Source organism: Corythoichthys intestinalis, chromosome 11, assembly GCF_030265065.1.
Source record: "Corythoichthys intestinalis isolate RoL2023-P3 chromosome 11, ASM3026506v1, whole genome shotgun sequence".
In the NCBI taxonomy this organism is placed as follows: Eukaryota; Metazoa; Chordata; class Actinopteri; order Syngnathiformes; family Syngnathidae; genus Corythoichthys; species Corythoichthys intestinalis.
This window is the reverse complement of record NC_080405.1, coordinates 43,734,972-43,761,770: the sequence shown is the minus strand read 5'-3', so window position 1 is coordinate 43,761,770 and position 26,799 is coordinate 43,734,972.

Genomic DNA, 26,799 nt, shown 5'->3' with positions numbered 1-26,799 from the left:
TTCCAAGTGAGCAATATTTCATCATTGCCTCCACGGCCGAGAGTCGGGACAAACTGCCCGTATGTGTGTGTGACGTGCACGGACAGTGCGTGCATGCTATCGATCCATATAAACTTTGAATATTTGCCTAAACGGGGATTATTTATGTCTGTTATTTGTGTCCACCTTTTGAAAAGCAAAATATGATATCCCTGGAATGACGGATGACGTCTGTCATTTGTTTTGATGCTTCTGCGCATGCGGGTCTTCTTGCTTAGCGGGTGTCGGACTGCGAATTAGTGCGCATGCGTAATACTTGAACGGTCTCAATGGATAAAGGCAGTCTGAACGGGCACGCCAAAAAAACGGATATGACAAAAAATCGGATTCGTGCATTAAGACCTGTAGTATGAACGTAGCCTTTGTGTATTTATACTACCTATGCCAGTTTCGCGCTCCCCAACTCTCTGCCATCACTGTAAATATACTGTAGTATCATTTGTATATAAAATTCATTTTATTCTAAGTACAACTGTTCTTTTTTAAATTAAAGAAAAAAGTAATATACATCAACTTACAATAAAGTGTTGAAAAAAAAAACACATCCATTCTGTAAAAATACACTCAATACATTTTTGGACCGTTTGATACTGGAAAATAAAATTGAATAAAATCAAGAAATAATAATAAATTCAAATTGATTAACAATATTAACTCATGTGAACAATATGTCAAACAATTAGACAGAAAAAATAAAAATTAATAGAACAAAAACGACGTCACATTGGACAGAGGGACAGTTTTTTATTTTTGCTGCCGGCAGTATCAGCTCCTTTTCAATGGTGCGGGGTTATTTTGCACTGAGCAACTTGGTATGCCACCTTACATGATGCTGACAGTGCTCGCTTGTTTACTGATGTAGTAACACTGACAAAGCGGGAGGATTGTTGGCAATATCCGGCACTCGCTAAGGGTGTAACGGTACATGTATTTGTATTGAATCGTTTCGGTACGTGGTGCTCGATTCAGAACGGAGGTGTACCAAACGAGTTTCTGACGTAATGTAACCCTTACTTCTCGAGGCTGTGAGTCGATCGGGTTACAGTTTCTTTGTGTAGATTATATTTACTCCGTCTTCTCTACTATAATGAGGACCAACACGGTAGGACAGTATAACCCAGAAACGTCAACGGCGCGACGTGACCGCCGCAAGAACGCAGTGAAACGCGGGCGTTAAAGTCGATCAGCCAATGCACACCAGTCGCAGTGCGGCCGCGTGTTAGATGCGTCCCAGGAGTGGCTCAACACGGCGCACGCGAAAAGAACGGCAGAGTTTATTATTTGACGTGAGACGCGACCCTCCTGCATCAATACTACTACCGGTAGCTAGGATCGGGCAGACCGGAAGTCACTCGTTTAAAAATACGGTGGATCCGGTCAATTTTCAAACTAATATGCAATCGTAACCCACTTTTTGAGTCCATCAGATCTCTTGAGTGGTAGATCGGGGCACAGTTGACTTGTCTTTGTTGATTTACTGCTGTCTTCTCTGCTATAATAATAACCAACACGGCCCCGTGTTCAATACAAAACCCTCCTGCCACAACAAAACAAGTAGGAACTAATATTCACATTGGAACTAAAGTTATACAACATAAAATATACAATATAAATTAAAACTACATCACATTTGTAAAATATAAACACATAATCAAATAAATAATAGCCCATTTAAATAAAATAAATTGAAATGAGCTAAAACACCTGTAATTAATAAGAATAATACACAGATCCTGCTTACACAATTAAATTAATTAATTTCTGTGTGGGGCTTTAACCTGAGAAAATCCACCAATAAAGCTTTTGAAAACCATTCATAAGAAAAAAAATGATTCGTTGAGGCGTTTCATTTGTAAAATACATGGTAAAATCTTTGTCATTGGGATTGCTTTTCTCTTTAGCACAGGACTTCTTTTTTCTTCTTTCTTTCAGAAAGAAAGCTGACCAATACGCGGGGTTTGAAAGGCAAATTGTTGTTGGATTATCTTTAAACACCCGCTACTTTTTTAGCAGAGTTCTAGCTTTGTATAGGCTAATGTTCCTATTGTTGAAAGCACAAAGGTGTGTAATAAACAACTAGCACTTTTATATTTTGCATTTTGTTTTCTTACTGTACCGAAAATAAACCGAACCGTCACCTCAAAACCGAGGTACTTACCGAACCCAGATTTTTGTATACAGTTACACCCCTAGTACTCGCTGAAAAAAATAATCCCTGCTGATCGCTGCGAACATTTTTAGACAAAGTAAACGGACTGGTCTTTCCTCGTCTCCCACTGTACTAAAAGTCAGAGCCAAAAGCTAAATGCTACATACGCTTCGTCACATTTCCTTGTCTTAGCTTTTATATCTCCAGTGCTCTTTGCTGTGTGCTCTTGTTTGGTTCAGAAATACTGGCACACGCTGAAAATGAGAGCGGCACTGCCACCCACTGAGTGGATGTGCAATTACACTTTATTTTAGTTCAACAAAAAAGTATGTTCCCCAATTGCGCCACCCCCAGCTTCGCTCTGCCCCCCCTGGGGGGGTCCGACCCACTATTTGAGAAGTACTGACCTATGCCAATGTGTCCTGCATATCCATTTGACAGAAATCAATGAATACAATTTCAACCTACCTTAACCATTTTTAAAAGGGCTTTCTTGACTGCTTCCGCTTTCTAAAACTCATTAAAATACTCCTATTTTAGTTCTGTTTTTCACCCACTCCTGTTGCACCTTACACTTTACCTACTCTGAAAATTTTTGTCTATTCAAAAGGGCCCACAGGAAATTGCATCATTCAGATCCTCTGCAGGCCACAGAAGGGAAAAACTAAGTTCAATGATTTAATGTTCTGCTTTGTCAATGGCATGAAAAATTAAATTGACAGCTATGTGCGATCCAAATTGCAAGTGTAGTATATTTTGTGTAAAATTTGCAAATGAATGTGGTATATTGAAGTTTGAACAACTCAACATGCAGTAACTAACAAATCTCAGTAAGCAAGTATACGTTATTAAGCTTTTTTTTTTTTTTTTAATGCTAGAGGTAAATTAAATTATTTTAGCAAAGAAAGAGCATATTATTGCCATTTTCCCATTATCTTTTCAATTTCTCAACACAAAATGTGTGAATTTAACTGTCTCAAAACTAAAATCATTTTGTTTCTGTAATGTATGCCGACTTTAGTAAATGTGTTGGGTGGAGGGGTCCTAATTCAATTTTCACTGCCCACATACCTCATAATGGCAATGTTTCCTTTTTGGATTCCTAAATTGCCAATGCTGCAGAACACGGAGCTCTTGGATGGTGGAGCCAGTTTCTCTTCCAGAACCTCTTAAAAGCTGTTCTCCCACCGTCAATCTCAGTAAGTAATGCCAATGTGAATCTCCTATGTGTAGACAAGGCACTTTCTGCTGATGACTTTCCAATACTAGCATCCAGAAAACACTCAATAGTCTGGAAAGTCTCAGAAAGAAAAAAAAAAAAAACATCTTTGTCCTATTTAAGAGTAAATATGTCACGTTCTGAAAATCACATTTTTTTTTTTCTATTATTTTATAGTGCATGTAGAAATAACCCTTCACCCTACGTTAAATATTTTCCGTACTTACTGATGAAAAGCTGATTATACTTACCCATGCCGCAGGAGTTCCAAAGACACCCGGCCAATTCAACAGCGCGGTTAAACATTGTTTGCTACGCAGCAGAACATACAATCACCATAGACTTCGATTTGTCAGACAACTCGTTATTCTTCAGCGATTCAGACACTGAATCAAAGGAAAATGTTTTCGCTTTCACAGAAGATGGTTTTGAGGACGATTTATGTGCTGAGGACGGTGGAACTCTTCCCAATATTCCAGCACCACACTTGTATGAGCCGGAAGCAAAATGTCCAGCAGATGACACAATACCTGACGGAGAAGTTGAAGAAATCGACGTCAACGTTCTGGAAAATTTGTTCTCATCTCCTATAAACTCTTAACCTCCTCCTGAGACCTTAATTATTCTATTCATGCATGTTGGAGGAGGGAAACCTGGAAAACTAGCCTGGAACTCCAGACTCACCGCTGTTCCAGCTATAGAGTCTGGTGAGTAGGGGTGTGACAAAATATCGAAATGGTGATATTTCGTGATACTTTGTATCCCAAAAGGTTATCGATATGCTCCTGCCAAGAATCGAGATATCGTTTTAAAAAGGTGTCAATATCTAAAAAACAAATAAATGGAACCAACAAGATGCTAACAAAATCTTCCACCATAATAGTTTCTCAGTTAACTCTAAGGCTGCATTGACGGTGCACGACACCCAATCCATTTAGACTGTGGGTTTTCAGGGCATTTACAGGTCACTTGCGATTCATTTTAGGGCATTTATATTCATTTGGGTGATTCCCAGGTCACTTCCTGTTCTGTAACTCAAAATCAACAGGAAGTGACTTCCTGTTCTGTAACTCAAAATCAACAGGAAGTGACCCATAAAATACCCCAAAATCAACAGGAAGTAACTGAACATCAACAGGTAAATGACCTTAAATGTCCTAAAATTACCTCATTGCCTGGCATTGGCTGCCACTGACGGCCATAGACGTTCAATCCGTTTGAAGTGGGAGGGATGGCAGCGAATGAACAAATGTACATTCGCTGTCACCCTCCCACTTCAAATGGATTGGACATCTGCTAGTGATAAACTCATTCCAAATCTCAGCAGAAGCTTGTTTTTCTGTTTATTAGTTGTTGGTCTGAAAATCATTCTAGGATATTCTTCAAATGAATCGATAATCATTGTATGGCCATATCGTCAGATCATCGTTATCGTGAGCTTTGTATCGCAAATCGTATCGTATCGTGAGGTACCAAGAGGTTCCCACTCCTACTGGCGAGTGTTCAGCGGATCAAATTCCCAGGGCGGAGCAGGCCACAGCAAGCAGACAGCGGAGTCGACCAATCAGCAACGGGCAGACGTGACGTAAAGCGACAAGAAACTCTAGCGCGAGGACGCATACGAAGAGAGCGGAGAATGGAGAAGTATATTCAACATGGCTAGCGCGACACAGACTGTTGGTTTTAGCGACTCAATGTGTTTTTGGTCATTAAAACTGAATTTACCACGAATAGGAACATATTCTCGGCTCTCCCGTTCACCATCTGTGTTGTTGTGAAGACGACATCCGACGCACAAGAGTGACGTTGCTAGTTAAGAACACGTCTCGCAAATAAATGAATCTGATTGCACGGACGATTTCGTTCGGGCTCGAGAGGCCAATAAGGAGCTGGGTCCCAGACTCTATAGCTGGAACAGCAGTGAGGCTGGATTGAGGATCACGAGGACCAGACTTGGCTACCTGTGGAAAAATGCATTACATAAAATAAAAACAAAAATAAAAAAGCTTGGGTCTCAGGAGCTTAATATTCAAGATATGTAACATTCCATATTTACTGTAGTATATGATCATATATAATACAGTGTATAATATTTGTACCTTTTGGCAATGACAAATAAAGAAGATTCTATTGCTTTGTCGGGGAGTTTCTTGTGAGAGAATACCATGAATGCAAACTCTCCACAGAGTCGGCTGGAAGGGGAGATCTTGCATTAAACCAAAATGCCAAACACTGTGTTAATATACAGTCCCTGACAAAAGTCTTGTCATGATTTTGCCACCACCAAACTTCACTGTTTTGTGGCAAAGGGTGGATTTTTCAGATGAATCTTCCATTGAATTACACCACAGTCGCTGCAAGTATTGCAGGAGACATACTGGAGCCCGCATGGATCCGAGATTGACACAAAAAAAGTGAAGTTTGGTGGTGGCAAAATCATGGTCTGGGGTTACATCCAGTATGGGGGTGTGCGAGAGATCTGCAGGGTGGAAGGCAACATAAATAGTCTGAAATATCAACAAATCTTAGCTGCCTCTTACATTCCTAACCATAAAAAGGGACAAATTCTGCAGCAGGATGGTGCTCCATCGCATACTTTAATCTCTACCTCAAAGTTCCTCAAGGCATAGAAAATCAAGATCCCCCAGGACTGGCCAGCCCAGTCACTAGACATGAACAGTATGAAAGAGGAAGCATGGAAGACGAAACCCAAGAATGGAATAAATTTGGATCTCACAGCACCAACCCTTAATTCGCTTATGTTATGTAACATATTTTTGTATTTGAAGTACATTTTTTGTTTAATTTTCACAGTACTTTCTAGAGGCGTGTGAAATTTCCGATTCTTAGATTATTCGCGATTCGGCCGTGGAAGATTCGAGAACGATTCACAAACATCCAAATTCCGATTATTGAATTATACCAGGTAAAGCGGAAGTAAAACACAGTCAGCGCGGTCTTTGGGACGCAATGAGGAACGGACCGAGAGTAAATATCATGTTCAATTCATGCCGCAAGATAAAAAAAAAAAACAATCATACCTGACTGGGGCCGATAGCGGCTACAAACAACGCCCAGTTGCTAGTTGCTACAAACATACGGCTACAGTAGATATCATACATATGTAGAATTAGATGCAAAATGATAGACGACGGCGGTGGTAGAACATGTATTATTGAACAGAGATGCGAAATGACAGACTTGCCGGCGTTAGTAAACAGCCGCCATCTTAAAGCAGTAGACTTCTCGAGAAGGCTCTGTTGTAGCTAACGTAATTACATTTTTAGCTAAAATACTCCTAAATCGGCAAAATCTTGTCTTGAATCTACCTTTAAATGATAAAACAGTTTTAAAACTTTGACATGTCAAAAGTAGACAGAAGGGAAATTATGGAATAACGGGAGCAATTTTAACAACTGTAACGGTTGAGTCACAACATTAAATTAATTGAATGTAGTTTAAAGCTGCTGATACAGAATGGGGACTGGAGTATTTTATTTACTGTTATTTTTGTATATTTGTTTACTGTTATATGTTAACTTGATACTAAAATAGCAGTTTGGTTTAGCCTGAGAGGATTTTTGGAACTAATGTACAAAACATTTAAAAAAGAAAAAAAAAAAAAAAATAGTAATCGAATCGTTAGGTGCCCAAAGATTCCCAGCTCTAGTACTTTCTGTAGGTGACTAAACTTTTGTCTTGCCAAAATTTGACCTCTATGCCTTCATTAAATGATAAATCTTTTTTCAGTGAAACATATATATTTTTGTACATTCAACATCATTTGGGAGGGTCTTAGCTTTCATATGAGCCATTTCTGAAACCAATTGAATAATTAAAAGTCAGGTTATTAGCAATTGTTTCTACAAAATGGATAAGCGACAAGACTTTTGACAGGGACTGTAGACTATATTTCACATGACATTCAAAGATTAAAAAGAATATATTAACAAAATATACAGAAACAAAACGTTCACAATATACAGGTAGTCCCTGGGTTATGAACAAGTTCCACTCCTAGGCTAGCAATGTAACCCGAATTTCCGCTTAAATCGGAACTAACCCTTTAACTACCCCGAAATACCCCCTAAACCTTAAATTAACTGTGGGACTGCTGAATAAATGGCTATAAAGATACTATGCCACTGTATAATTTCAAAACAGGTTTGGATTATAGAAGATTTCTTTGTTAATTTTTAATATGTGGGTGTTGGTTTTGCTGTGAAATTTCCCCTTCAACGGTCATGCACCTGCATTCCATTTTTGACTTTAAGTCATTGTCTGTGCTCCAACACAGAGCCACACACACAATACAGTAATGTCATTAAGTTTGCATTAGTAGCTCCAGTAATATTTACACGCACACTTGCATGTTGTCAGTGGCATCATTCAATGGAGTCCATGTGTGAATGAAGTCATAACAATGTGTCATAAATGGTTGTAACGCAGTACAGCTAATCACTATTGTAAGGTAGGGGTGTAGTCCACTATTCACAATGTCACATTTTGGTTTTAGTTAAACAGTAATTGGTTTCAGGAAGTGTGCTGAAGTCAAAATTTTAGGTTTTTAATATTGTTTTAAAAAAAACACAACCATTAACTCTTTTACTGTTCACTAGCTGCTTCTTTTTAAGAAATAAGATGAGCCAAAACTGCCGTCTGACCATTTTTGATTTTGTGTAGTATTGCTGTTCACGTTGCAAAATAAATGTGACCCAAATTTAGATGAAAGCAGTGCAAACACTGCAGTGACATCATATGGCATTATTGCGTGTTCACATTTTTGACTGCTTAGATGCTTAGCTTCGATGCCAACCAATGTTGAACTCATCCCTGGAGATTTATCTCATATGGGACACATTGAGTCGTGACCGCAGCCCCTTACTCTCATCCTGAATGGGCGCTGCCCCCCTTTAGGGGCTTTCTGAGCCCGCACAACAGCAAGGGAAGGCACTGATTTTCACCATGCACGGCTGACATCGGATATACAGTAAATCAGTTTTGAATCTTACTAGTGTGATCTGTAATTACTTTAAACTGTCATGGGAAACAACCAAGTACAGATACTTTCTTACCGTAACTTAGATTTGTACCGTGATCTTGAAATATTCATAGTTCTGATTTGCCAAAGAAATTCAAGTATTATTTTGGACCTATTTGGTGGCATTCTGGTGCTGATAAAAGTACACTCACCGGCCACTTTATTAGGTACACCTGTCCAACTGCTCGTTAACACTTAATTGCTAATCAGCCAATCACATGGCGGCAACTCAGTGCATTTAGGCATGTAGACATGGTTTAAGACAATCTCCTGCAGTTCAAACCGATTATCAGTATGGGGAAAAAAGGTGATTTGAGTGACTTTGAACGTGGCATGGTTGTTGGTGCCAGAAGGGCTGGTATGAGTATTTCAGAAACTGCTCATCTCCTGGGATTTTCACGCACAACCATCTCTAGGGTTTACAGAGAATGGTCCGAAAAAGAAAAAATATCCAGTGAGCGGCAGTTCTGTGGGCGGAAATGCCTTGTTGATGCCAGAGGTCAGAGGAGAATGGCCAGACTGGTTCGAGCTGATAGAAAGGCAACAGTGACTCAAATAACCACCCGTTACAACCAAGGTAGACAGAAGAGCATCTCTGAATGCACAGTACGTCGAACTTTGAGGGAGATGGGCTACAGCAGCAGAAGACCACGCCGGGTGCCACTCCTTTCAGCTAAGAACAGGAAACTGAGGCTACAATTTGCACAAGCTCATCGAAATTGGACAATAGAAGATTGGAAAAATGTTGCTTGGTCTGATGAGTCTCGATTTCTGCTGCGACATTCGGATGGTAGGGTCAGAATTTGGCGTCAACAACATGAAAGCATGGATCCATCCTGCCTTGTATCAACGGTTCAGGCTGGTGGTGGTGGTGTAATGGTGTGGGGAATATTTTCTTGGCACTCTTTGGGCCGCTTGGTACCAATTGAGCATCGTTGGAACGCCACAGGCTACCTGAGTATTGTTGCTGACCATGTCCATCCCTATATGACCACAATGTACCCAACTTCTGATGGCTACTTTCAGCAGGATAATGCGCCATGTCATAAAGCTGGAATCATCTCAGACTGGTTTCTTGAACATGAAAATGAGTTCACTGTACTCAAATGGCCTTCACAGTCACCAGATCTCAATTCAATAGAGCATCTTTGGGATGTGGTGGAACAGGGGATTCGCATCATGGATGTGCAGCCGACAAATCTGCACCAACTGTGTGATGCCACCATGTCAATATGGACCAAACTCTGAAGAATGCTTCCAGCAACTTGTTGAATCTATGCCACGAAGAATTGAGGCAGTTCTGAAGGCAAAAGGGGGGTCCAACTCGTTACTAGCATGGTGTACCTAATAAAGTGGCCGGTGAGTGTATATGTTCAACTAAAATGGTAAGCTTAATTTAGTCAAAAGTAGAACTATACTGATGAAAGCATTTTAAAATGACATCGGATAATATCGACACCAGTTTTTCATTATCGATTTTGGGTAAATATGCATATGGCAGTGCCTTATTGGCACATTGCACTTGCACTTGATCCATAAAACTGATGTTTGCACTGTTTTTTTTCCAACAATAAATATAGCGGTGCAATATAGGCACGTTTTTCCATAACTTCAATCAAAGTTTTTCTCTTATTTTTCACAGAATGTTTATTTGGAAAAACTTGGAAGTTGTTACATTTATCATTATTAAAGTATCCGGTAGGACATCACGATACAATTAGTCATAATATATTAAGTCCACGACGGAATATTGGTTTGATATCAGTATCAGATTTTTAGAGTTGGACAATATCGGGATATCGGTTAAAAAGTCATTACCCGACAATGCTAGTCGAAAGAAGAAGAAACAATTTTTAGGTGAATTTAATAGTTTCAGCGAGAAAAAGTGTGTGCATCGCTGCCATCTTCTGGCATCTAGAGGCAACATTAACATTTTTGGAGATGGTGTCAGTTACTTTCAAATTTTCAAGACGTTACAAAAGCCCAGTACCGAGCCACTCTTCACCTAACAGCTGCGTCTCATCTTCTTAGCCGCACAATGGAAAAATTCACGCTTGCGTCAACAACTCCACAGCTTAACATCTCCCTTTTTGATTCAACTGAAAAGAAGCTTGGGAGACTTCTCATTAAGAACCATCGCTTCACTCCCCATCCTTAGGTCACATCCTACAAGGCGAGCCAAGAAGACATTAGACGTAATCACCGTAATCCAATCCAAGTGTTGCACGTCGGCGCAACTGCCGTTCTGAAAAAGAGCTTCCCCGTTTGTCTTTATGAGCTGATACGTAACTCTGTCGTTGTTACGTTGACATCTTTACTGTGAAGGGAAACAGATTTAAGTCTCCTGTTATGCTGTGCGTCATATTGACCCATCAATCTGTTTTTTTTTTTTTTTTTTTTTTTTTGTCGTGGTTGACCTCATTACAGACAAAAAATGAGAAAAGGGTAACATGCTGAAATGGTTGCCACCCAAAGTAATTTTTTCAGGTCACTGTAACATTTTTGTTTTATTTAAAAATGACTTAAAACAAGGTGGAAACTCTTCAAATAACCTGTATTACATGTGCTACACAGCTTGTTTTATACTTCATCTATAACTGACCTGGCCCGCCCTTTAAAAACTAAAACAAAACTGGCATTACACATAATCTATTAATGTGTTTTCAGGGTTGAAGGGGCATAGACATTGTTGTTGCTTCTGTAGGTTTCAAGTGGCTGACCAACATGACCTCACGTGAACCCCCCGGGGGCGGGCGATGGGGGTCGGAGGCAAGCAGTGAAACCAAAAGCTTGGCTCTACAGATGCGGGAGTGGCGTTAACCTTTGTGGCGAGCTGCACACTTCCAAAGAACACAGGCTTTGATTTATTTATTTAGAGCTGAACTGCACCCACTGTGTTACTGGAGCCACCTCTCAATGGTGCCCCTCTTTCCTGGAGGGGCTCAAGGGTTTTTCTCGTAGCTGGAGAGCCTTGAAAATCCATGCTACACATTAGTGTTTTGGTACCTAGGCCTTGAGTAATATCTTCGTACCATCACTATCATGTCTCAAATCTCAAAAATAGAAACCATCTAGATAACGCATAAGACTATTGTTGCACCGATACTATTTTTTGGCTCTAAAATACAGATTCAGACCCTGTGTGGTATCGGCCGATGCTGACATATTACTGTCTTTTAATACTAAATGACTGCATTCATACAGTGCTGGCCAAAAGTATTGACACCCCTGCAATTCTGTCAGATTTGGTAGTAATATCTTCATTTATTTTGCTTGCAATGAAAAAACACAAAAGAGAATGGGAAAAAAAATTAAATCATTATCATTTTTCACAAAACTCGAAAAATGGTCTGGACAAAAATATTGGCACCCTTTGAAAAATCATGTGATGCTTCTCTAATTTGAGTAATTAACAGCACGCACATAACAGGTGGTGGTAATAACTAAATCACACGTGCAGCCAGTTAAAATGGATTAAAGTTGACTCAACCTCTGTCCTGTGTCCTTGTGTAACCACATTGAGCATGGAGACAAGAAAGAAGACCAAAAAACTGCCTGAGGACTTGAGAAGCAAAATTATGAGGAAGCATGGGCAATCTCAAGGCCATCTCCAAAGACCTGAATGTTCCTGTGTCTACAATGTCATCAATAAGTGTAAAACCCATGGCACTGTGGCTAACCTCTCTAGATGTGGACGAAAAAGAAAATTTCACGAGAGATTTCACCGAAAGATTGTGTGGATGGTGGATAAAGAACCTCGACAAACATCCAAACAAGTTCAAGCTGTCCTGCAGTCCGAGGGTACAACAGTGTGAACCCGTACTATTTGTTGGTGTCTGAATGAAAAGGGACTAAATGGCAGGAAACCCAGGAAGATCCCACTTCTGACCCAGAGACATAAAAAAGCCAGGCTGGAGTTTGCCAAAACTTACCTGAAAAAAACAAAAACGTTTTGGAAGAATGTTCTCTTGTTAGATGAGTGAAAAGTACAGCTTTTTGGGAAAAGGCATCAACATAAGAGTTGACAGGGGAAAAAACGAAGCCTTCAAAGAAAAGAACACGGTCTCAACAGACAAACATGGTGGAGATTCCCTTATGTTTTGGGGTTGCTTTGCTTCCTCTGGCACTGGACTGCTTGACTGTGTGAATGACATGATGAAGTCTGAAGACTACCAACAAATTTTGCAGCATAATGTAGGGCCCAGTGCGAGAAACCTGGATCTCCCTCAGAGGTCATAGGTCTTCCAGCAGGACAATGACCCAAAACACACTTCAAAACGCAATAGAAAATGGTTTAAGAGAAAGCACTGGAGACTTCTAAAGTGGCCAGCAATTAATCCAGACCTGAATCCCATAGAACACCTGTGGAGATATCTGAAAATGGCAGTTTGGAGAAGGCGCGCTTCAAATCTCAGAGACCCGGAGTAGTTGGCCAAAGAAGAATGGTCTAAAATTCCAGCAGAGCATTGTAAGAAACTCATTGATGGATACCGGAAGCAGTTTTTTTGTCTAAAGGTTGTGCTACCAATTATTAGGCTGAGGGTGCCAATACATTTGTGCGGCCCATTTTTAGAGATTTGTTTAAATGATTTTTTTTTTTTTTTTTTTCATTCTCTTATGTGGGGTTTTTTTTCATTCTCTTTTGTGTTTTTTCATTGCAAGCAAAATTAATGAAGATGTTAGTACCAAAGCATTTGTAATTGCATTCATTTTCTGGGAGAAATTGAGCATTGTCATGTCATGTCATTTCCTGTTTTATTTTGAAGGCTTCACCCTTCTCGTGTCTGCGTACCTGCCCTTCCTCTGGTCACCTAATCACCTATTGTTTCCACCTGTTCCCCCTTAACCCCTGTGTATATATTTCCTTAGTTTCCCTTGTCCTGTGCAGGAGTGTCTTTTTACTCAAGTTAGTCACAGCAGCCTCTCGTCATAGCTTTATAAAGTAATCCTGTATATTTATCCTCCATTTGGAACGCTTTGTGTTTGTACATTTTGATCCTAGTAATCCTGACATTTTCCTCCTTTTGAGCGTTTTAAGTTTTCACCTTTCCTCCCTTTTGGAGTGCTTTGCGTTTGAACTTTTTTTGTTTCTAGTCATCCTGACTCATTCTTCCTTTGGAGCGCTTTCTGTTTGTACTTTTTCTCATCCCCTCATGTCAGCGGAAGAACCTCTGTTTTCAAAATAAAAGTTTTTTGCCCGAAACTCCGCAATGAGTCCACCTCGTTGTTTCGGTCTGACAAGCATTATCTAACAGAATTGTAGGGGAGCCAATACTTTTGGCCAGCACTGCAAACATACTTCTGTAAAGTAATTGGCATCATGGCTTGGTTAATCTGCTTAACTCTTTGTCTGCTAATGACAGTGCTAGACGTCAAATCAATTTGAAGTGGGAGGGTTGGCAGCGAAAGAACGAACGTTTGAGACCCCCAGGTCAAAACAAAAACAGTCCTTGACTGCCATACAGGATGATCATGGAACCAAGAAACTTTGTTGAAAAGAGTGAGTTTGACAAAAAACTGCGGCACTGTGTACTTCAACAGCTCAGACCAAGACGATGAGACAATGTTCTGGCCTCTGGCCCTGAGATTTTGATCTGTAGATGGTTGTACATTGCGGACATAGTTCAATTTTCATGAGCCAGCATTACTGATTCTGAAGGCCATGATCATTATATATTGATACAGCAACACATGGAGGTTGTCATGTAATTGGACAAAAAAAAGTAAGCTCCACATACAGTACTGGAAGCTGTGCTGCCAAAAGAAACATTGGGAAATGAAGAATGCTAGACATAGCAGGCAATAAATAGTCAGGTATAAAGTTATGATCCTTGCAATATACGTCTGAAATTATCTACTACACAGGGAAGCGTTTGATAAATTATCCGACATGGCGAGCCTCCATAAACCACCCGTACTCTAATCTATTTGTAGAAGCAACATTCAAAAAGCGGTTTTGGAGTCAGAATCCTTTCGCCGTAATTTGCCCTGCGGATGATATTATACTTTCAAAAATACACACTGGCAATTGATACATGAGGCTGGCTATTTTTTGACATGTGCCGAGGGAGACGAGCTGGCATTTTCGGGCACAATAAAGCAAAACATGCCCATATAAAAAAAAAACTAATGAGAATCTAGGAGAGTTAAATGTGTGTTTGGAAGATAATGACCACGACTGGACATGGAAGTATAAATCATTGCAGCATGAATTCAAGCTTAGTCATGGGTTTTAGAGAAAGCATGTCTGTGTTACACCACATTATAAAACAGACATTTTCACTCAAAACGTTGTCATGTGCATGCTAAGGCAGTGGTTAGCGCTACGCTACCTCTTGTAGAAAAATCTCTCATTGAGATGGCAGCTATTGAGTTAAATAGATTTTACCTTTTCGCACCGGCCTCATGACAAATTATAGAAATATACAGTAAGAGAATCTGATTGCCATAAAATGTTAGCTTTGCAAATAAACTCAGCCAGGCAACTACGACTGAATATTTTCCCGTCTTTTCGGTAGCTAGTTTGAAAATAAACGTGACAAATTCTCCGGCGAGCTGAAACTCTTTGGATTAAATGCGCAAAAACGTTTCTAAGATTGCCACCTTTGTGTGTTTGAAAAAGACAAGGATCTGATTTGCACCGTCACGCCAGTGGAGGGGCCTCTGTACGTTTCTAGTTTCATAGCGAATCTTCCCAAAAAAACATATTGATCTAATTACCATATTATTAGTGAGCCAGCCACATCTTAGATAAACTGCCTTCCAAAAGCTTTTACCCACATTGGTGCTATTATTCTTGACTAATCAATTTCCCGGGATTACTCCCAAGGCCGATCCACAACGCGGCGAACGGCGTCCTTGCTTATTTTGCCTTCCCTCCTGACGCATTTAGCTCCATTTGTTGATCTTGGTCGCGCCACTCTGGGTTTGACTTGCTTCGCCTGGGCCAAGGCTAGGGGGACAACAACACTGGCCCTGAACACAAGAGTTAGAGGTGTCGATTCTGAATCTGGCAAACTTTCCCTTTGGTCCTTTCCGCTGCAAAAAGTGAAGAGGAAACTCTGCGCCAACCTTTATTTTTCCAGGAACTTCCGATAGAACGGGAGGCATTCCAGAACGCTGATTCACAACCGCAGAGGTCGCTTTAACTAAACACGTGTAAAGAAAGGGTCAGAAGAATGACTGCTGGTGAATAATTTCCTCAACAGCAGAAAAAAATCTAATACAGTACTGCCTTCCATTTCTCCTACAGTGGTATCTGGATCGTATTTGTATATCAAACCCATTTTCCGAATGCTAATTTCTACTTGTAGAGCGATTTACTGACCGTGCAGAAGAACTAACATCATTTTCAAACTACAAGCCGTTACTTTTTCCCCTTGTGCTGAACCCTGCGATATATAGTCCAGTGCTGCTTATTTATGGATTTTTACAGGCTAATGAGCTGCATGTCCTCTGGTGTAAATACTGTATACTAAGGGTGTAACGGTACATGTATTTGTATTGAACCGTTTCGGTACGTGGTGCTCTGTTCGGAACGGAGGCGTACCAAACGAGTTTCTGACGTAATGTAACTAGGGCTGCAGCTATCAAATATTTTAGTAATCGAGTAATCGACTGAAAATCCTATCGATTAATCAAGTAATCGGATAAAACATATTTTTTAGGTAAAGAGCAATTATTACATGAGAAAAAAAAACATTTCATCTAATATTGAACCATTTTCAGTCAATCAATGTCTTTATTTTCGATGTACATTGTTGAAAACAGCCAACAATTGCCTCTCAGATGTGACTAGAATAAAAAAAAGACCAATTCACTGCTTTCACTCCAAAAACCTTTAGATCTTATAAAAAATATATATATTTCTTACCTAAAAATGCCATTACACTTGATAACACACATCACTTAAAAGTTAAGTGTTTTTCCCACGTGTTTCAATTGAATTTCCATTTGTGTCAAGCCATTTTTAAGTTCTAGTTAAGTTTTAAGTTAGTCTAAACTGTAAGTGCTGATAGGATTTTGAGTTTTTGCAGTGTTCAAAGTAAATGTGTTGTAACATATCAGGCGGGGATATTTGCATGCGTTCCTGAATGCACCGCGTGACGTGCGGGAGGTGCGGGAGAGCGAGAGACGTGCCTTCCTGTTGTTGTTGTCGTTCCACAAGTTCCCAAAAAAAGAAATAATTGCAACATAACGAAGCGGGTGACTCTTTGTCAATGTTACAGTATGATACCTGCTGTATTGGAGCACATTAGGGGCCAGTGCTACTTGGTGTTTTATCCAGCAATGACTACTGAGCTAAAATTGACAGTTAGCTTTATCATATTTTCATTTTACACCCTCATCACTCGACAGCGCTATGTTTCACAGATTAAATAAAGCCTGTATGTAAGACACGTTAGCCACGCATCGACAGTGGTCTTAATAGAAACCTAGCCCTCCGCAGGGCTAACGTTACGTACGTGAGTGAGTGACAGTAACGTTAATCTTATTAGCGCTGAGAAGTGTGCTGCTTTAAGATGGCGGCTGTTTACTAACACCGCTGACTCTGTCATTTCGCATCTAGTTCAACATACATGTGATATCTATGAGACGCATCAGATGATACCTGCTACCACCACATCATGCGGGCTAGTTTTTTAGCAACAACGGCGTAGTTTGTATCGGCTGTCGGCTGCATAAATGTTTTTTTATATTTTTTTATTGCTTCTTCCTCTACGCACGTGACATCAGTGCGTTGTCCCACATTAAAAGTAGTCCGGGCAAAACGTGATGCTTAGAGCTGGCAAAATTAAAAGATTCCTCAAGGTGAATAAAATTACTCAGATCAATTTTTAAACTCGAGTTACTCGAGTTGCTCGAGTATTCGTTTCAGCTCTAAATGTAACCCTTACTTTTCGAGGCTGTGAGTCGATCGGGTTACAGTTTCTTTGTGTAGATTATATTTACTCCGTCTTCTCTACTATAATGAGGACCAACACGGTAGGACAGTATAACCCAGAAACGTCAACGGCGCGACAACGTGGCCGCCGCGAGAACGCGGTGAAACGCGGGCATTAAAGTCAATCAGCCAATGCACATCAGTCGCAGTGCGGCCGCGTGTTAGACACGTCCCAGAAGCTCAACACGACGCAAGCCAAAAGAATGGCAGAGTTTATTATTGACACGAGACGCAACCCTCCTGTGTCAATACTACTACCGGTAGCTAGGATCGGGCAGACCGGATGTCACTCGTGTAAAAATACGGTGGATCCGGTCGATTTTCAACTAATACGCAATCGTAACTCACTTTTTGAGTCCATCAGATCTCTTGACTGGTAGATCGGGGCACAGTTGACTTGTCTTTGTGGATTTACTGCTGTCTTCTCTGCTATAATAGTAACCAACACGGCCCCGTGTTCAATACAAAACCCTCCTACCACAACAAAACAAGTAGGAACTAATATTCACATCGGAACTAAAGTTATACAACATAAAATATACAATATGAATGAATACTACATCACATTTGTAAAATATAAACACATAATAAATAATAGCCCATTTAAATAAAATACATTGCAATGAGCTAAAACACCTGTAATTAAATAATAAGAATAATACAGAGATCCTGCTTACACAATTTAAAATTTATTAATTTCTGTGTGGTGCTTTAACTTCAGAAAATCCACCAATAAAGCTTTTGAAAACCATTCATAACAAAAAAAATGATTCATTGAGGCATTTCATTTGTAAAATACATGTTAAAAACTTTGTCATTGGGATTGCGTTTCTCTTTAGCATAGGACTTCTTTTTTCTTCTTTCTTTCAGAAAGAAAGCTGACCAATACGCGGGGTCTGAAAGGCAAATTGTTGTTGGATTATCTTTAAATACCCGCTACTTTTTGAGCACAATTCTAGCTTTGTAATGTTCCTATTGTTGAAAGCACAAAGGTGTGTAATAAACAACTAGCACATTTATATTTTGCATTTTGTTTTCTTACTGTACCGAAAATGAACCGAACAGTGACCTCAAAACCGAGTTACATTCCGAACCCAGATTTTTGTGTACCGTTACACCCCTACTGTATACCATCATACAATATGGACACCTGTGTCTTATAGCCCAGTGCGGCTAATATATGAACAAATTGTTTTGTTGTCAATTTTGGTGGGTGAGGCTTATATTTAGGTACGACCAAGGGTGAAAGTGGCTAAAATTTCTTACCGGAACTCCTTGACATGAGGATCGCTACGGAGCCAGAATTATTTTTTGTTTGTTTTTTTAGGTGGGGGGCGGGGGCAAACATCTTAAAACCATTAAAATGCAGATAACACTTTAGGCGCAGTTATTCCTATTAGAGCCTAGATCTTGAGCCCGAACCCGACCCGACCCGACCCCAAAATGTCAAACATTTACATTCGGGTTGGGTTGGGCTGGACTTCTTTTTCGCTAACTTTTTTTAAAATAAATATATATTTGTATACTAAAACGATGTATGGATGTTAAACTAAGGAATACTTGTTATAAAATAAATTGGATAAAACCGAGAGAAGGTGCTGTGGTAATCCCAAACATGAGCCGCAGCAGAGCCAGTGCATTGTTTGCGCACATGAACGCCATGGCCCCGCCCTCTTTTTAATGTTCCCCTCCCGCTCTGGCTCTCTCCGTGAGTCTGCAACTCTGCATCCTGGTATTTCCTTTTCGAATTTCGATATGGAGCAGCAAGAGAGGTGAAAAGCAAACTAAAGACTGGGATATTGAAAAGGCCAGAATCCACCAGTAGGAGTGGGGTGTGGAGAGGATTTAAATTGATAGTGGAAGATGCTACAGAAAAATGTCAGCTTTACCGAATGCAACAAATGTGGCGCTTTGCTCTCGTACGTGAGCAGAAAGACTGGCACCTTGACGCTGAGCAGGTATTTCAAAAATTGTACTGGCCTAAAAGATGATATTAGTCAAACATCTATATTATCATTTGTTTCGAGGGCTGCACTTCTTCGTGCTAAGCAGGACATCGTGGAGTTCGTGGCGTTCCTTAAAATGTTCTTTTTCTTTTTCTTTTTCCCCAGTGCTCCTTAAGGCAGCTTGTTCTTTTGTGTGTTCTGATGCGAGTCATTAAAATAAAGAATCTTATTTATAAGTATTTGTTTATTTTTGTATATGCTGCTGTTCCTCTCCTTGTCAGAGAGGCGCGTCCATGTGAGCACAATATCCCACAAAGAAATATATTTAACAAACCTTTCCTGCGTTATTTCGTTGTGTAAATGCATTTATAATGATCATAAAAATATGTAGACAATTAAACATTAAGAAAACGTGAGTTTTTTTCTGCCAACTCGAAGAAATTCAAATAAATCTCTGTTGCTGCATTTTGCCAAGGAAATGACGCATGAACTATCCACGTGATAGAACAGACACACAAATATAAAAGATATAAATGTTTATGGAATATGCATCTTACAGTCTTGTTTAACTGGGAGAACAGGCATAGTCACAATGTGATCACACAAAATGCAACCATTTTCCAAGCAGTGCTCTGTCCGGGTTTGACTGATGCGTCGCATCCCTGCATTTCCTCCTTCTTCTTCTTCTGGGTCCTCACAAATAAAACATAACATTTCTGGGGCGGGGGGTTTTGGGCTACAAATAAAACTTAAAATTTTGGGGGGGTTTTCGGGCTCGGGCATATAAATAAAAAATAAAATTTCTGTTTTTTTCAGGCTCGGGCCTGCAAATTAAGTTAATTGCTCGGGCTTTAATATACGCGGGCCGGTTCGGGTCAGGCTGGATTTTTTAGGCCCGATCTAGGCTCTAATTCCTATAACACATACAAAAACTGATTTTCATTCAAAATTGTATTTTTTACGTTGGATTCTGACAGTTGCCATCATAGTTTAAGGATCAAAACACCATTCCGGCCCTGAATCTTATACCGGAACAGCGTTCCGGACCCTTCCAGACAACTTTCACCCCTGAGTACGACTACGTAAATTACAGTGCTTTTGAATTTGAAAGGTCCCTTGATCAGAGTATGTTAAAAGCTACTAGGGCAATTAGGCAATTCTGAGAATTTATCTTATAGATTTTTGAGGTAGTTTGACAACCCGCACATTGTCTGAACAACCCATAATTTGGTTGGTTGTAAAATAAAAAATAAATGCACAGTATACAAATTCTACTTATCTATTAGAAACCAAACATTCTGGTCCAAAGACGAGTTATCACACTACTTATGCTTTTTTCAAAGCGGTAAAGGACCGATGTTCTGACTCCAGAAGGAGTTTTTAGATAGAAACGGCTGCATTTTGATAAAACCAATGTTCAACTGCTGACGACTAATGAATGGGAAAAAAGTCAGCACAATTGTGTGCAATATGCTGTGTAAACAGCTGCCAGCGAGTGAGTTACAGTAATCTAATTGCTCCATTTTAACTTAAGCAGCATTGGATCTGAAGCCAGTTTATAACTCACATTTACTGTAATGTAAAAAAGCACTTGGTTGTAATAAGTCCAAGAACCTCTATTCAACTACTCCACTACATTTCCATTACATGGCTGCAGCCACTAGGAAGGTGCAGTACAGTGAGAGAACAAATTCCCTTATTGAGAATGATGTAATGTCAAAAATTGTGTTATCCTCAGCCAAACTCCTTGTTCCCACTTTTTGGAGGGGTCAACTAGCCCCTCAGAGTGTGCACCACTGATTTGGAATATCCATCAGGAGCTCGGCTCCATTTGTTAGTATTCAGGGTGAACGAGAGGTAGGGACGCCTTTAAAAAATGACATCTGGTACAACTAGCGGATTTGGACTTTCAACTCATTGGCTGCCATTGACTGCGCTAGACGTCCAATCCATTTTGATTGGGAGGGGCGAATAAACGAAAATTAGAGTAATTACCTATTTTTAGTAGAGCAGATAATCGTCCGCGAACACCGACAAAGATTTTTTAAAAGTACGTCACCAAAGTAGGCTCGTCGTATTTGCATGTCCACTCTGGAGAATTTGGCGTACAAAACATGCGGTGCGTTCCGTGGGAACATTCTCGGCAGCGGTTCATTTTGGAATAGCGGTCACATCACTGTTTATGCCTCAATTAGTTTTGCCAGTGAGAGAACAGTCAATAAAATGTGCTCGCTGTATTTCATTTGCGGCTAGTAAAGCCAGGTCCTCCAAAACTTGTCATAATAACTTCAAATATCAGCTCACAGTAAATTCAAACTCGCTACATCTGAGTAGAAATTGATTTTTGGCATCATTAGTTAAAGCGTGTGTACTGCGGACAGAGCATCTAAAAGCTGATCTCAGTGCAGATTGACTGACATGTTCTTTATGAAGGGTCACATCGTATTTTGTGGGATGGCGGCCACCTTTCAACCCGCTCCAACCCTTGTTTCATCCTCACTCGTGCCTCGCCAGTGCATTTCGATTTGATATATGCTGGCGTGGCATCAAAAACTGCTGCTCCTGCTGCTGCTGCAACGTACCTCCAAATCTTATGCGGAGATGAGCTGTTGTTTGGAAACATTTTGCTCCTTGGGCAACTGTGCAAACAAATGTACAGTGGGATCAAAAGAACAGATGTGTAGGAGTTCAGTTGTCTGAGAGTCAAGTTTGAAATGTGCAGTCTGCAACAATGTCTGTATTGATTGACTACAAGTCAAGTCACGGACACATAAAAGTCATCAGCCAGCATTCACAAAAAGTTCAAATATTTCAGCTTGCGGGTAAGTTATTTGGATCTAAGAAAGAGTTGAACTGCAAAGTTAACAACAGGTGTCTTGAATGGGCCATAATATTTCCTGTTTGAATTAACATTGTGATTTCAACAGTTCTTTTCATCTGGCTGGTCACATTTTGACATCACGAGATTTAAGACGAAACTAAACAGTACCTTGCCAGTAGAAAGTAGCTTAGCATGGGCGAAACTTCGGATGGTATTGGGGGGGTGTATGCACCCGGGCCTCCAGATGGCCCAGTTTGCAGGCATAAAAGGGGCGTGGTTGGGCATGCGGAGGGTCAAAAACAAAGGTAAGATGGTGCGTGGGGCTGTAATATAGTGTTTAACCCTTAGATGCACAAGTTACTGGACCCTACACTCTTCCATAAGTGGGTCAAAATGACCCATATTAGAACCAATGCATTTTTAAGCCATTTTGGTGAAGATTAATCACTTGTATATTAATTAGTATTATATTTAGGGCCACACAAGAATGATTTCATGCTTGAAATATCTTTATGATTCAATTAACATTTTTGGGGGGAAAAAACAGCAATAAAAGAATAAAAGAACAGCAATAGACTTTATCCTTCCTTGTATTTTGTCATCAATGATGAAGAACTCCCATGCATCTTTTTGATGAGACAGCGGTGCTAAGCCCTTGTGGAGGCACTGACCGATTTCTGAGGATATTGTGGTTCTTTGTTCTGCCCTGGGTGGAAGGTAACTCTCTCTAGTAAGAGCCCTACCAACTCATTCTGTTGGCCATGAGTTGGACACTTTCTTCTTCAGAGGACACATAAGTGGAATCTTATGAGTCAGACTGATCCTGTTCAGTTGAATTTCCAGGTGAACAACTGCCACTGCCACTTGAACAATAGTCTGGGTCCTCATCATTAGAAATCTGGACACTTGAGTCCAACCCCGTCACTGCCTCTCCATCATCCAACATCTGTAGGCCCATTTCAGCTGTAAATCTAGCAGCTATGACATTTTGGATAAGGAAACATAAGAGTACTGTTTTCAATAGATCAATATGTAGCTGTATAAATAAATATACACACACTATATATATAGAGTAATGTTAGCTAGCATAGGCTAGGTTCGAATCTGATTTTTTCGTGTTTTTCCGACTCGACTGAACGGGAAAAGTCGCATAAACGTGGACCACTTCAAATTCGATCAAGCTCACCTTCGTATGTTGTTAAAATCCCATTCGGGCCACATTTTTTCCAGAATGTGGCTGCGGTCCGAACTGTCAAGTTCCCCAAATTGGAATTCATGCAGCAATTAACATCAGAAAAGAGCGAGAGAGAGACCGGGTGCTACAGTAGCGGTGCAGCTGTACATTAGCGTTAGCGTCTAGCTTGAAGGCGGCTTTTGAGGAAGGAGCGGGCTTGACAACAGTCATAAAAAAATAAAATGGGTTGAGGATAAGCCTGAAAATGCTTGTTTTTTTCTCTGCTCCAATGCTCCTGCGCATGCGGGTCAGTTTGCTCAGTGCATCTCGGACTGCGAATTAGGGCGCATGTGTGATACTTGAACAGGCTCAATGGACAAAGGCAGCCTGAATGGGTACGCCAAAAAAAACAGATATGACAAAAAATCTGACCTGTGGTATGAACCTAGCCTTAGTTAGCAAGCTAGTTATGAAGTAGTTTAATTTGTTGATAAATAATAATAAAAAGAGTCATGAAAGACACACACACACACACACACAAAATACTATATGGACATAATACTTACAGTACACGTTGCAGCTCTTGCTGTGTAAAATAATCTTCTTAAGGGATGTCACTTTTTACATACCTAGTCTGTGTGGTCCACGGTAAATTTATTCCTGACAGCCAAAGTTGATAAGAATGAAAGATTTCCATTGGATTCCATAGAAAATGCATGTGGGTCATTTTTGACCCACTTGTGGAAGCTTAGGGTAGTAATACAAAAATGACAATTTCTTCAAATGTATAAAATATTCATCGAAAATTTGAAGGGCAATATATCCAAAACATGTTTTTTGAGGAATACCCGGAATATGAATTAATAACAATTTTTCATTCTGAAGATATTTCAAGAAAACAACCTCACCGGGTCATTTTTGACCCACTTATGCATCTAAGGGTTAAGGGTTAAAATATAATATTTCAGCCATGCCTTCCCCTGCTCACCTGGGCAACTGGAGGGGCTCCCGTCATAGGGACCCGTGAATAATGAACCACTAGCACCCCAACATCAACTCAAGGGGCCCGTTAATACTCATAGCACCCGGGCCCTGTTCACATTTGTTCCACCACTTAGATAATCGTGTCATCACGAGGTTGCTTCAGAGATACAAATAAGGCTGCTTGCTATATTGTGTAAGGAACACGATGAATTTCAGAAACCAGTCAATTTAAGGGAGCTGAAATCTGCATTCAATTCTTGATTGGTATGAACTCACATTTGTAGAGCTGCATTGTTGTCAGAGGTGGAATTGGCTGCTATCTCAGCACTCCAAATCAAAACATATTTGGCAGGCTGGAACTCTATGAGGACGTGATTTCTGAACAATATTTAGTGTTGTAGACTTTTGACCAGTCCTGTTTCAAGACCACATTTTGAAGATCTTGTTACTAGGAGAGGTAACCCCTTGGTACCTCACGATACGATATGATTCGCAATGCAAAGCTCATGATTCCGATGGTCTGGCGATATGGCGATACAACGATTATCAATGCATTGGTCAGGAAATCATTCTAGGATATTCTACAAACAACTAACAAACAGAAAAAAGAGTTTCTGCTGTAAATTGGAATGAGTTTATCACAGTAGACGTCCAATCCATTTGAACTGGGAGGGTGGCAGCGAATGAACATTCGTTCATTCGCTGCCACCCCTCCCACTTCAAACGGATTGAACGTCTATGGTTGTCAGTGGCAGCCAATGCCAGGCAATGAGGTCATTTTGCGCCATTTAAGGTCATTTTCCTGTTGATTCTCAGTTACTTCCTGATGATTTTGGGGTATTTTATGGGTCTCTTCCTGTTTATTTTGAGTTACAGAACAGGAAGTGACCTGGGAATAACCCAAATGAAAAGGCAGCGACTCAAACTCAACAGAAAATGACCTGTGAATGCCCTAAAATGAACAGCAAGTGACCTGTAAATACCCTGTAAATCGGACAGAAAGACTGTTAATGCGCTGGTTTCAAATGAAGGAACGTTCCCTGTCACTGCAGCCTTAGAGTTAACTGAGACACTATAGTGGTGGAAGATTCTGGTAGCAACTTGTTGGTTCATTTTTATTTTTATTTTAGACATTGACACCTTTTTAAAACAATATCTCGATTCTTGGCTGTAGCATATCGATAACCTTTTGGGATACAAAGTATCACGATATATCGCCATTTCAATATTTTGTCACGCCCCTACTTGTTACGGTCATGGACTTGATCCCAAAAGACTCAGTTTTATGGTTTTGGTCTCAGTTTATATTTCTTGCGATCTTGGTCTTGGTATTGCTTCGGTCTGAGCTTGATCTTGGTATTATTTTGGTCTTGATCTTGACTTGGTCTCAGTGATTTCTAGGTTTGGGCAAGTCTCTTTTGTGGTTTTGAGCACAACAGTGTCAAAAGGATGAAAATATGGAAACTGCAGCTTGTTGCTGAACACAAACTCATCCAACCTAAGTGTTCACATTTGTGTTCTAAAGTGGAATTGACTTGTGGTAACAGCTGATTTGGACATGATTTGGGATGAAAGTGTCAAAGTTGTTGGTACTAATTCCTACAGTCTTGCAAAATTGGATATTCACAGAGTCAGACAAGGCCACTTTCCGCATTGATGTCAGACATAGGATTAACTGCTACAGTATCTAGTTTGTTTCTGACGTCACAAATCAGACTTTAGTACTTAAGCAAAAATTTAACAGATACTGTAGCTACCAACTCATTTTTGTGACTTAATGAGCACATCCCTGACACTGCATTCCTTCATAGAAGTATCTCTTTTTGGCAACTCAAAAACACCAAAGTGGATTTTACGTTAAATCCAAAACCCACACCTTGCATCTGCTTCCCCACAGGCCTCGTCCTGTCTTTCATAGGCAGACATTCTCCAAAAACCCGTCTGCGGTCCAGTACACAACCGCAACCCATTGACACTGAGCCATGCGGGTTAATTGACACTCAAAGTACCTGGATATGCCTGTGCAGGGTTGTTTTAAAATAGAAACTAAGAACCAATGGAAACACCTTCATATGAATAGATGCTCTTTATTCCACCTGAATACATTGTTTTTCTTCAGGGGGCTTGTGGTCCTAAAGTGCTTTGGCACGCAGCCTTTTGGCAATTTCATGTAGAAAAAAGAACGCAGGGGAGAGAATATTTTGCTTGTGTTTGGACACGCTAATCATCTGTCCTCAATGTAAAACTGTCATGTTTAACCTGCCTGCCACTGCGACTTACAAGGGTGACGTTCTTGGTCTCGAACTCCCAGGAACGAAACCCAAGGCAACACTTGCCCTGGCAATTTTCTGCAAATCGCCGAGGAACGTTTTTGTAGCCAGGAAACATGGCGGCAGATTTATGATGTTTGAAGCTGAACCAGATGCTGACTACTGCATGTTCTTACCCGAGAAAATAAGTTGAAAAAGTACGGTGTCGTTAA